A 10980-nucleotide genomic window follows, 5' to 3' on the forward strand; every position below is an offset into this window, starting at 1 on the left:
CACCACCACACACATCACCCCACCACCACACACACCATTACCTCAACCAGCCCACACACCATCCCCACCACCATACACACCATTACCTCAACCAGCACACACACCATCCTCACCACCACACACATCACCTCTACCACCACACACACCATTACCTCAACCACCACCACACACACCATTACCTCAACCAGCCCACACACCATCCCCACCACCACACACACTATTACCTCAACCACCACACACATCATCCTCACCACCACAGACACCATTACTTCAACCAGCCCACACACCATCCCCACCACCACACACACCATTACCTCAACCACTACACACATCATCCTCACCACCATACATATCACCCCCACCACCACACACACCATCCTCACCACCACACACACCATTACCTCAACCACTACACACATCATCCTCACCACCATACATATCACCCCAACCACCACACACACCATCCTCACCACCGAACACACCATTACCTCAACCAGCCCACACACCATCCTCACCACCATACACATCACCCCCACCACTACCCACACCATTACCTCAACCACCACACACCATCCTCACCACCACATACATCACCCCACCACACACCATCATCACAACTATCACATACACAAATACCACCATACACACAGCATTCACACACACACACACACACACACACACACATCCCATTATACACATATCATCTTTCTCTACAGAACAGAGTTAGAAAACCAGCAGCACAGTGGGTACAGGTAGAGCAATGGATATAAGTATCACTCTGAGGATGATGGCAGCTGGTCATCAGGGCCTTGTGGGCAAGGTTGAGGAGCTCCAACTTCATCCTGAGGACAATGGGGAGCATTGGAGTGGCCTGGGCAGGAAGATCCCCAGGTGAAATAGAGGGGCCTCCAGTCAGGGCCCAGACAGACCCTGAAGGACATAAAGGGGACCTACACCATCCCTCAAGGAGTGTCCCCAGACCAGCATGGCAAGAATTCTCAGGACCTAGAAACTGGAACCAAGTTCAAACCAACATTCTTACTCATTTTTAAGTCATGCCCAGACTCCATGGTCTGTCCACGGTCTATATGAACTCAGGGCAATGGCTGGAGGCAGGGAGGCCAGGAGAGGTTACCAATGACAGTGTAGTGGCAGTAGGGATGAGAGAGACAGGAACACACTGGAAAGATGGGGACACGTGCAATTGACTGGCTGGATGTGGGAAGTGAGGGAGGGGAAGGGATCAAAGATGAGCCCAGGTATCTGTCAGAGTGACTCACTGAGATAGTAACACAGGAGGGGAAGAGGCTCAGGGAACACAATGACTCCCTTGGAGGCTTGTGTGGTCGTTGTCCTGTGGGGCAGCGTGGAGCTGTCATCTAGAGCAGGGGACAAGGACTGAAACTAAGAGAGAGGCCTGGGTGGAGACCCAGACTGGGCGTCACCAAATACCACGGAGATGGTAACAGAACTCCCAGGACAGACAAGATCGACCAAGACCCTGCTGGGTGAGGGCGCAGAAGCCTCCTTAGATCCTTCAGACCAAGCTAGTGGAGATTGTCTCCACTGCACTGGGTGTTGCCCCTTTGACACACTCACCCATCTGGGGGACTAACAAGTCCAGTTTGCCCAGGCTTCCCTGATTTTAGGACTGAGAGTCTCATGTCCTGGGGAGCCCCTCAGTCCTGGCAAGCCAAGGCAGGCTGGGACAATTGACCACCTTTCACACATCCCAGTTTTAAGGATTTGGTCAGTGTCTGTTTTTCTCAGCAACGGTAATAGGACTTAAGATTAAAAGCGAGGTGAAGGGTGCCAGGAGGATTCAGGGGCCATTCTGGGATGTTGGAGAAAACCTTCCAGGAGGCGTTTAAAGTCTTTTTTCTACTGGGAAATTGGCACAACCAGGATGCAGTGGCTCAGGCCGGCTCCTTGGTGGTTTGACCTGCCAGATCCCTCAGACCATGTTTCCCTGTCACATTCCATCCTCCCCAGGGAGGTCATCAGCTTCCCTGGGATGCCGCAGAGCCCACCTTGCAGCCCCACAAGGTGGCGCTGTGCCCAACGCCGACCCAGCCCTCTGCCAGGTGGGTGGGCAGAGTGGCCTCCAAAGCATCTGTCCAATCCTCTGGGCTGGCTCCCCTACCCTCCTCAAGCCTCAGGTCCTTAGGAACTGTCTGGTGGAGGAAGACACCCACAGTGCACACAAGGGCTCTCCCTTACTAGGCATGTACACATTCTTCTGCCCACACAGGCCCCCCAAAACCCCAAACCTGACATCTCTGGGGGAACAGGCTCGGTAGAACCAGGAGGGACCTCAGGGATCACCACTCCCAGTCCCCTCCAGACAGAGTACACACACATGCACACACATGCATAGGAGCACCCCTTTACGTGAGCACATGCACGTAGCCACCTCCTGCAGTCAAACACCCCTCCCTTGCTTTCCTCTCAACCTCCCTTTCTCCACGACCCCCTCACAGCCCTTTGGTGGGAATCAAAAGAGACACTGGAAGAGACAGAGCCAAGCAGGCCGGGTACACGTGAGAGTGCAGTGGGCATAACGTTAGACCCACACGTATGTTTCCAAACGCACCCGCACACGCAGCCACACGCAGACCCTCGCACCTGTGCCCCCAGCCACACTCAGCGGAGCTCCTGTGCGGCTGCACGTGTGAAGTGTGAAAGCCAGTGCAAGGATTCATGCACACCAAGTCACCTGCCGTTCAGAACTGCAGGCCTGGTCTGGACCCCCCACACCCAGCAGGCCCCTTCCTTCCAGGGTTCCCTTCGGCTTTGAGATGGAGCCGGCAAAGAGGACGGGTGTCCAGGCAGGGTTTCCCCAAACCTTCAGACTAGCCCCAAGCCAGCCTCAATTTCAGCTCGGGATGGACATGTGCTCTTGTGACCTGTCCCCACAGCTAGCCCTAGTTCTGGCTCCTCTCCACTGGCTGCGTGGCCTCAGGCAAGCCTTCCCCTCTCTGGTCCCCACTCTGCTCCTTATAACTGGATTGTCCTCTGTCAGACCTCAAAGAGGCTTGGGGGTCCCAGTGAGAAACTTGGGCGGTGAGGGACACGCTGGTCTGGAGGGTCCCATCCACATAAATTGGAACTCCCTTTCTGCCCCTGACTCTGGGTGACCGTGGGCATCCTGAGGAACCCCTCCAGGAGTGACACAGTTAGTAAGGGGTCTGGGACAGGGCTTGCTACACCACAGGCAGACCGGAAGTCTTCACTTCCTTCATGATGGGCAACCAACATTTTGTGTTGGGGATTGTATGGACAGGGTCAATTGCAGAGAAAGCATTTCCACAACCCTGACAGAGCTGGAGGTGCCTAAGGACAGCGAGCTGCAACGGAGGAGGAGGGAGTGAGAGGCTCAGAGTCCCCCTGACTCCTTCCCAGCCGCCTTCCCTAGGCCTGGCACCAGGCCCCGCCAGGCATAAGTGAACCCAGGGAGGAGTGGGTGCCCAAGAGCATGGGCCTGAGGCCTGGATATCCACGCTGTGTGCATCTGTATGTGTGTACATGTGTGTGCATACATGTGTGTACGTGTGTGTGTGCAGGAGGACATTGCTCCACGTGCCTGCAAAAGTAGAAGTGTTAGTCACTCAGTTGCATCAGACTCTTTGTGACCCCCTGGACTGTAGCCCACCAGGCTCCTTTATCCATGGAATTCTCCAAACAAGAATACTGTAGAGGATAGCCATTCCCTTTTCCAGGGAATCTTCCCAACCCAGGAATCAAACCTGGGTCTCCTGCATTACAGGCAGATTCTTTACCATCTGAGCCACCAGAGAACATGTGCAAACTGTCTCAGATGAGCCTATGGCTTAGGTTTGAAGTCCAGAGACACTTCTGGGCTTTGTGATTTTGCTCTGGTTACTTCATCTCTCTGTGCCTCTGGCTCCTCACATATAAAACAGAGATTATGAGAATAATAAAATCAATGGATTAAAGAGAGGATACATGTAGAAAGCAGTTAGCCAAGCACCTGGTAGCACACAGTTGATATTCAAAACGCTGTTGGCTGCTATTTCATATGCAACCAGCACTGTGGCCTCAGTCACTTATTCATTTTTATTCATTCACAGACTATATCTCTGTGCCAGCCCAGGCTTGTGCTAGAAGACAAGGACACAGAGATGAACTGGATAGGGTCCTTGACCTCCAGAAGCTTCCAGAATGACGGAGGAGTCAGATCTGAACGCTGACAATGACAGAAAAGCAGATGTTGACAGAGGCAGCTGGGAGACAGAGGAAGGGAGAAAAGGGCCCCTGGGATGGAGGAGAGCCACCTTCTTGGCCCCACAGCCCCTGGACACCAGCCCTTTTGGAATACTCCCTGTCTGGGACCATCCTCCAGGTTTCCTATCTCCAGGCCTTTGCTCACGCTGTTCCCTCTGCCCAGAAAGCCCTCCTCCCATTCTGCCTGGTGACTGCAGTGCATCTTTGAAGGACCCAGCCCCAGTGGCACCTCCTCTGTCCCACCCAGACCAAAGGGCTCCTGGCTTTACCCCCCACACTCATCAGGATCGAGCCGCCTGGTTGATGTGGGCTCAGCATGCACAGCCTCCTGCAGTTGCTTGTTTCTAACCTTAGCTCCATCAGTAGCTCTCAGGGTGACCTTGAGCACATCACTTTACTTCTCAGGCCTCAGGTTCCCCCTCTGCAAAATGGGCAACACCTCCTTCTCAGGACAGGTGTGAGGATCAAAGAACAGAATGTTTGGGGAAAGCAGTTTGCAAACTGTAAAATGCTGGGCACTCATCCAGAGGAGTTTTTATATTCAAACAGCTTCCTTCCCTCTCCTGGGTGTGAGCCAAAAGGTGTGTACACCCCACAGGCTTGGGCTGTGAATACCTGGAGCTCAGGTGTGGGGCAGTTTCTGTTTGGGGTTTGTTTGTGTTTGAATTCAAAGACAGGGAAACTCCCTCGTCCAGGTGATGCGGGTGGGGCCTTGTCAACAGAGTTGCCAGGGGAATCCCAGGGGTTGGGGTCCCTGATGGCTACCATTGTGATCAGGTAGAAACTCACCCCCCAGGAAGGAGGAAGGGCCATGAGATTGTACTGCAGGGACAGAGTGTCCCTTGGAGTCAGGCAACTTGGGTGTGATTCCCGCTCTCCTGGGTGACCGTAGGCCAACTGCCTTCTGTCCAGGCTTCAGCTATAAAGCCAGTGCACAGGATTTATGATTCGGGGAGCCTGACGTGGCCATCCCAGATCCCCCAGGCCTTGGCCCTGCTGTGTGGGAAGAATCTCGACAGCCAGGCTTTGTCCCCACCTGCGCTTCTGGCCTATCACCTCCACTCTCTGTCACCTCCACCTCCACTCCCACCTGGTGGACTTGGGGATCCCCAGTCTTTAATCTCTAGCCACGTCCTGCCTGAAGAATCCCTCCTCCCCGCCCTCTCTTTCCCTTCACCTGTTCAGCGCCTCCGCATTCCCCAGGACCCTGCCCAGGTGCCACTACCTCCAGGGGACCCTCCCTGCTTCCAGGCGGTGCTGAGGCTCCTCTGCTGGTCCTAGTGCTCACCCGCCTGTGTCACTGTTGGTTTCGGAGCAGGTTACCCACACCATTCATATCGCCTTGTTTCCCCAACACCCATAAGTTCGGGATCAGGTACTCAAAGGCATGGATGAATATCCTGAAGGGGATATTCTTGGCATAAACATCAGAAAGACCTTCTGGGAGATTCCATGTGGTTTTGATTTTGTGGAAAGAGCCCCTAGAAAGAGTTGAATTCAAGTTCCCTCTCAACCACTTACCAGCAGGTGGTCTTTGGTAAACTCCTCAGCCTGGCTGAGCCTCAGCTTCCTCATATGTAAAATGGGGTGGTTGTGCAGATTAGAGTGGGTGGGGCACCTGCATGCCTGGGGACTCAGTGAGCGGGAGCAATTACTGTTATATTTCCATTTCTGCGGCAAGACCAAAAGAGATGGTGTCCAGGCTCTTTGCAGCATAGCCCCCAGAGCTGGCCAGGCATGCTCAGGTGGAGCCAGGGTGCTAAGATGGCTGGAGCAGCCTTCCTAGAGACTGGGTGGGCTTGGAGGAAGCCAGCAGAGGGCAGTGAGCCCACTGATGTTCTGGGAAGGAGCCAGTCTAGAGCCTTGCTGACTTCAGAGGGGAATGTGGAGTAGCCCTGGGAGGCCCTAGGCTCAGTGTCTAGGGCAGCTGGGCCTGGCTTTGGGCACCATGCGTTCCAGGCCTTCAGGGACGAAACAGCAGGCCAAGATGGCCACGGGTTTCTGGAAGGCTCCACTGGGAGCAGCCTTTGACCAGGCATCCGTGATGGGGCAGCAGTTTGTCAGGGCCTCTCTGGGGCCTTGGGAATCCCAAATCATTTTGCAGCTTCAGGCTGGGACTGGTCAATACTTAACGCAGTCATGCTCCACACTGGGCACTGTGCCCCGAAGTGCTGGCACTGCAAGACTCTGAAATCAGACCCCTGATTGGAAGCCTGGCTCCACCGCTAACTAGTGATACGACTGTAGGTGGGACACCACCTTCTCTGCCCAAGCTCGTCTCCTATGAGGCCTAAACAAGCATGTGTAGAACAATTCATGCTATCAGCATCAGCCTTTTTTTAATGGGAACTATAAGCTGTGACTTCAAGCAAGTTACTCAACTTCTCAGCACCTCAGTTTCCTCATCTGTGAAATGGGCCTCATAACAGTACTCTTGCCTCACAGCATTATTACAAGGATTAAAGGAACTAGCTTATGGGAAGTGCTCAGGTTCTTAGAACACGAGGCACAAAGTGTTTAATATTAATATCTGAAATGTACTTTGGGGACCTCCCTGGTGGTCTAATGGATAAGAATCTGCCTTGCAATGCAGGGGGCATGGGTTCGATCCCTGATCAGGGAAGATCCCACATGCTTTGGAATAACTAAGCCCTGTGTGCTGCAGCTACTGAGCCTCATGAGCTCCAGAGCCCGTGAACCACAAGGAGAGAGAATCTGTACAAAAGATCCTGCATGATGCAGTGAAGATTCCATGTGCTGCAACTAAGACTCAACGCAGCCAAACAAATATTTTTTTTTAAGTTCCTTTCTGCCCATTAAAAAAAAAAAAAAAAAAAAACAGAAAAAAACATTTAAAAATAATAAAATATTTTTTGTTACAGCTACAAATATGAGTTATGGTTGTGACCTGTTTTTCTTATTGACTCTCCTCATCTGCTCTCCTGTCAGGTCTGGATCTGCAGACAGATCTAGTGCCTGGGTTTGAATCCTGCCTCCACTGTTTCTTTGAATAAAGAATAATCATAGTTACCGTTTAGAGATTTAAAGGAGAAAGTAAATACAAAAAAATCTAGAAAAATGCCTGGCATACACTTCAAAAAACTGCTTCTACTATTATTCCCAATTTACAGATGAAGAAATTGAGATCTGGAGAGGTTACGGCAGAGCCAAGCTGAGAACCCTACTCCTAAGTCCTACTTCTGACACCGTCTCTGCCCCACTTCTCTCTGGATCCCAGTGCCTTGGCCCAGTTCCGGGCTCATGGTGGGTGCTAGAGTAGTGTCTCTTAAGGAGACCCAGAGAACCAATGGGTCGACAGACCAAGGTTACTTGGCCAGGTAGTGGCAGAAACAGACATGAACTGAGCTCATGAGCTCACTGTGCCCAGCTGGCTTACTCCCCAACAGTGTGCATGGAACCAACAGTTCAAGAGCCTTTCTACATGGTGGGCTGTGTCCCAGGAGAAGGCATCAACTGCCAAGAGTGACCACATGGCCCTCTTGGTCCGGTGGGCTTCATTCTGAAGCCAAGGACGCAGGGACTGCTTCCGTCACTGTCCTGAGAGAAGCAGCTGCCAGCAACCACCTCCTGAATGACCCAGAAGGAGGCCCCATGTGGGGTGTGCTCCCTTGTTCTTGCAGTCCTCACAGTGACCTCATAAGTAAGGTCTTTCTTTCCCCATTCTGCAAATAAAGAAACTGAGGTTCAGAGAAGTTAAACGACCTGCCCAAGGTTGCATAGAGTCAGAGAAAGAACTGGAAATGAACCCAGGTCTGCCTGACCTACAGGCCAGAAGAGGTGTTTCGAGGATCAGCACAGCCATTTGCAAGGGCTCCCTCATTGATAACATTGACCCTGCAGACCCAGGCTGTCTGGAGGAGCCCAAGCTCTGGGCTGGGGGAAGGCACATTTCAAGGCCACATGCCAATAGGGAGGGACCTGGGGTCTAAGCCCAGCTTCCTCCGCAGACCCTTGCCCTCTGAAAAGGGGAAATAGTCAGTGAGCAGGAAAGCTGCACCATGTTTCCCATGCCGACACTTTCAGGGCCGGGGCGCACTGGCTAATGGGTATCATTTCAGCCCTTTCATTTCTGGAGACACCGCACTGTCATAAAGACTGTCATTTCCCGTGGCTCACGCAGGATAATCAGTGTGCTGGCTGCCCGGAGGGCTGGGAATGGCAGTATCTGGGCACGTTTGTGAAGACAAAACCATCCTCTCTTTCTCTGCCAGTTCAGTCCTTTCCCAAGTGGGCATAGCCCTCATGCTTGAGACCGTTCGTCTGAGGTCTCAAGAGGCTCCAGCTCGCTACATAGACCCCCAGCTCAGGGATGCACTGTCTCTCTTAGCCTAGTTTCACCATAACATAGCCATGTGACCTTGGGCACAGCACTTTCCCTCCCAAGCCTCAGTTTCTTCATCCGTAAAATGGAGACAACTATGTCTACCTCACAAGTTGGCTTAAGTGGGATGACATGTCTTAAATCCCTGCCATGTAGGGTGCTTAAGAATAGTAGCGATGACAGTGACGGTACTGGGGGTGACAGTGATGCACGTCACATTTTGGAAATAGGGAAACTGAGGCCAGAGAAGGAAACGGGCTCCCCCAAGGTCACATTCATAAGTCAATGGTATTAAGTGAGAGTTTTGTTGACTTGGGCTTTGTCATGCATTATCTCACTTAATCCCCCCAGGGCTGATGAAGTTGGCGTCACTTTGCAGGTGAAAATATTGAGCTAAAAGAGATGGGGTGACCTGCCCAAGGTCACACAGCTAGCAAGTAGTGGAGCCGAAGTTCAATTGGGGATGGTCTGTCTGCACAGCCGCAGCTCTGGCCTCCGTGCTGGAGCGCTTGAAGATTGGCAGCTGAGGGTGGAGATCGAGACTCCCAGATCTGTGCACACACACCATCCCATCTTGAGCCCAGCCACAGGCTGGGCTATCATCTCCCCCACTCTGATGAGCTGATAAGGCTTGGGTCCAGATGCCACCCCAAAATCTAGCCCATAGTCCTTGGAAGACAGAACCCCAAAGGTGTCCTCAAAGAGGGCATGCTGTGTGTCCAATCTTGCCCATTCAGGGAAATTGAGACCTGGGAAGTTTGTGAGGTGTTCACAACTCAGGCTGGTGAAGGAAGCCTGGCTCAGTGGCTTGAGGAGTCTGAGAGTAAGAAGGTCGGTGGGAGAGAAAGAGCCTGGGGCCTCTTCTCCAAACACCCCAGAGTCTCCTGCTGGCACATGACCCTGACAGACCTCTAGTTCATCATGTTGCCACACCCTCGGGGCAAGCCAGGAACTGTGGTCCCATTCTGCAGGTGGGGATATCAAGGTCCATAGAGTCAAAGTACCTTGCTCAGGCTCACTCAGTTAGAAAGAAGAGTGTGGACTTGAACCGAGTTCTCCCAATGTCCAGACTACTCTTTTTCCCTTGTTTAATTCATGTCTTACTTTATCAGCTCTTTTCTCTCTAGTTCTTTCCTCTGCAAGTTACCAACTCGTCTGGCCTCCCTCTCCCAGATTTGGCTACGCTCGACTATAAGCATCTAGAAGTTAGGAATCTCCTCTGACCTGCTCTTCCCTGTATGCCTGGCGCCTAAGACTGTAATAGTCACAGGGCTGGAAATCAGTGGATGGGACTACAGTTTTTTACACTGATGCCAGTGGTCAGCACAGTCAATTTCTCGTGTCATGAAAGGACTCACTTGAGTGATTCATTATGCAAATATAAAGGTGAACAAGGGAAAGTGATGTATTATAAATGTATTTTTTGTTTATTATTCGTTAACAAGATTGCTCCACTTCTTGATATATAGTGCTCTGGGGAGGGCAAGAGAATTCTCATAAGGATGCCAGAGATATTCTCACAGGAAAGCACTGGGAATCCAACCCCCACTCACTGTGGTGTAAACCTGGAAAAACGCAGGTGGACTGGAGTAGCTCTCAGTAGACTGGAGTATCGCTTAGTGAAGTCCAATAACAGGGAAAGGTCAGAGGGATTCAAAGAAAAGTCATCTGGAGGAAAAGGATGGGCTGGTGAGCTAAGCTTGACATTAAGGGTGAGGGCAGAGACAAATGGGATTTCAATCAGCATTTCAGGCCAGGATCACTATGCATGCGTGCCTGCTAAGTCGCCTCAGTCATGTCTGACTCTGTGTGATGCTATGGACTGTAGCCCATCAGGCTCCTCTGTCCATGGGATTCTCCAGGCAAGAATACTGGAGTGGGTTGCCATCCCCGTCTCCAAGGGATCTTCCCGACCCAGGGATTGAATCCCACTCCCCCAATCTATTACATCTCCTGCATTGGCAGGCAGTTTCTTTACCACTAGCGCCACCTGGTAAACCCCAAAGATCACTAAATATTTAAGGAAAAACACCAGCATGGAAGAGCTGCCAGTCCTCAGTCTCCAGCCCCATTACTGAGTCCAGGGTAGGCATCCACAGGCAGGGCTCTGCCCACCTGGGTGGACTGGCGTCTGTCAGGATGCACACAGCCCACCTTCCACAATCCTCTCTCTTCCTGGAGTTTGGAGGTAGGACTGGCCTGCTTTAGACAAAGTCCTCGGGGTTCCTGGGTCAGTTCAGGAGAGTGGAGGCCCCTGGATGGATACTGAACTTCCCACTAATGAAGGCTTGGGATGAGCAATTAGCTGGAAAATTAGGAGGTGACTTATTTGTATCCTGAGATGGTGAAGTTCTCATACAAGTTACAAGTCAGTTTTATCAACTCTGTCGCCA

Source organism: Bos grunniens, chromosome 3 (genome assembly GCF_055505025.1).
Source record: "Bos grunniens cultivar Pamir isolate PY7600 chromosome 3, Bosgru_T2T1.0, whole genome shotgun sequence".
NCBI lineage: Eukaryota > Metazoa > Chordata > Mammalia > Artiodactyla > Bovidae > Bos > Bos grunniens.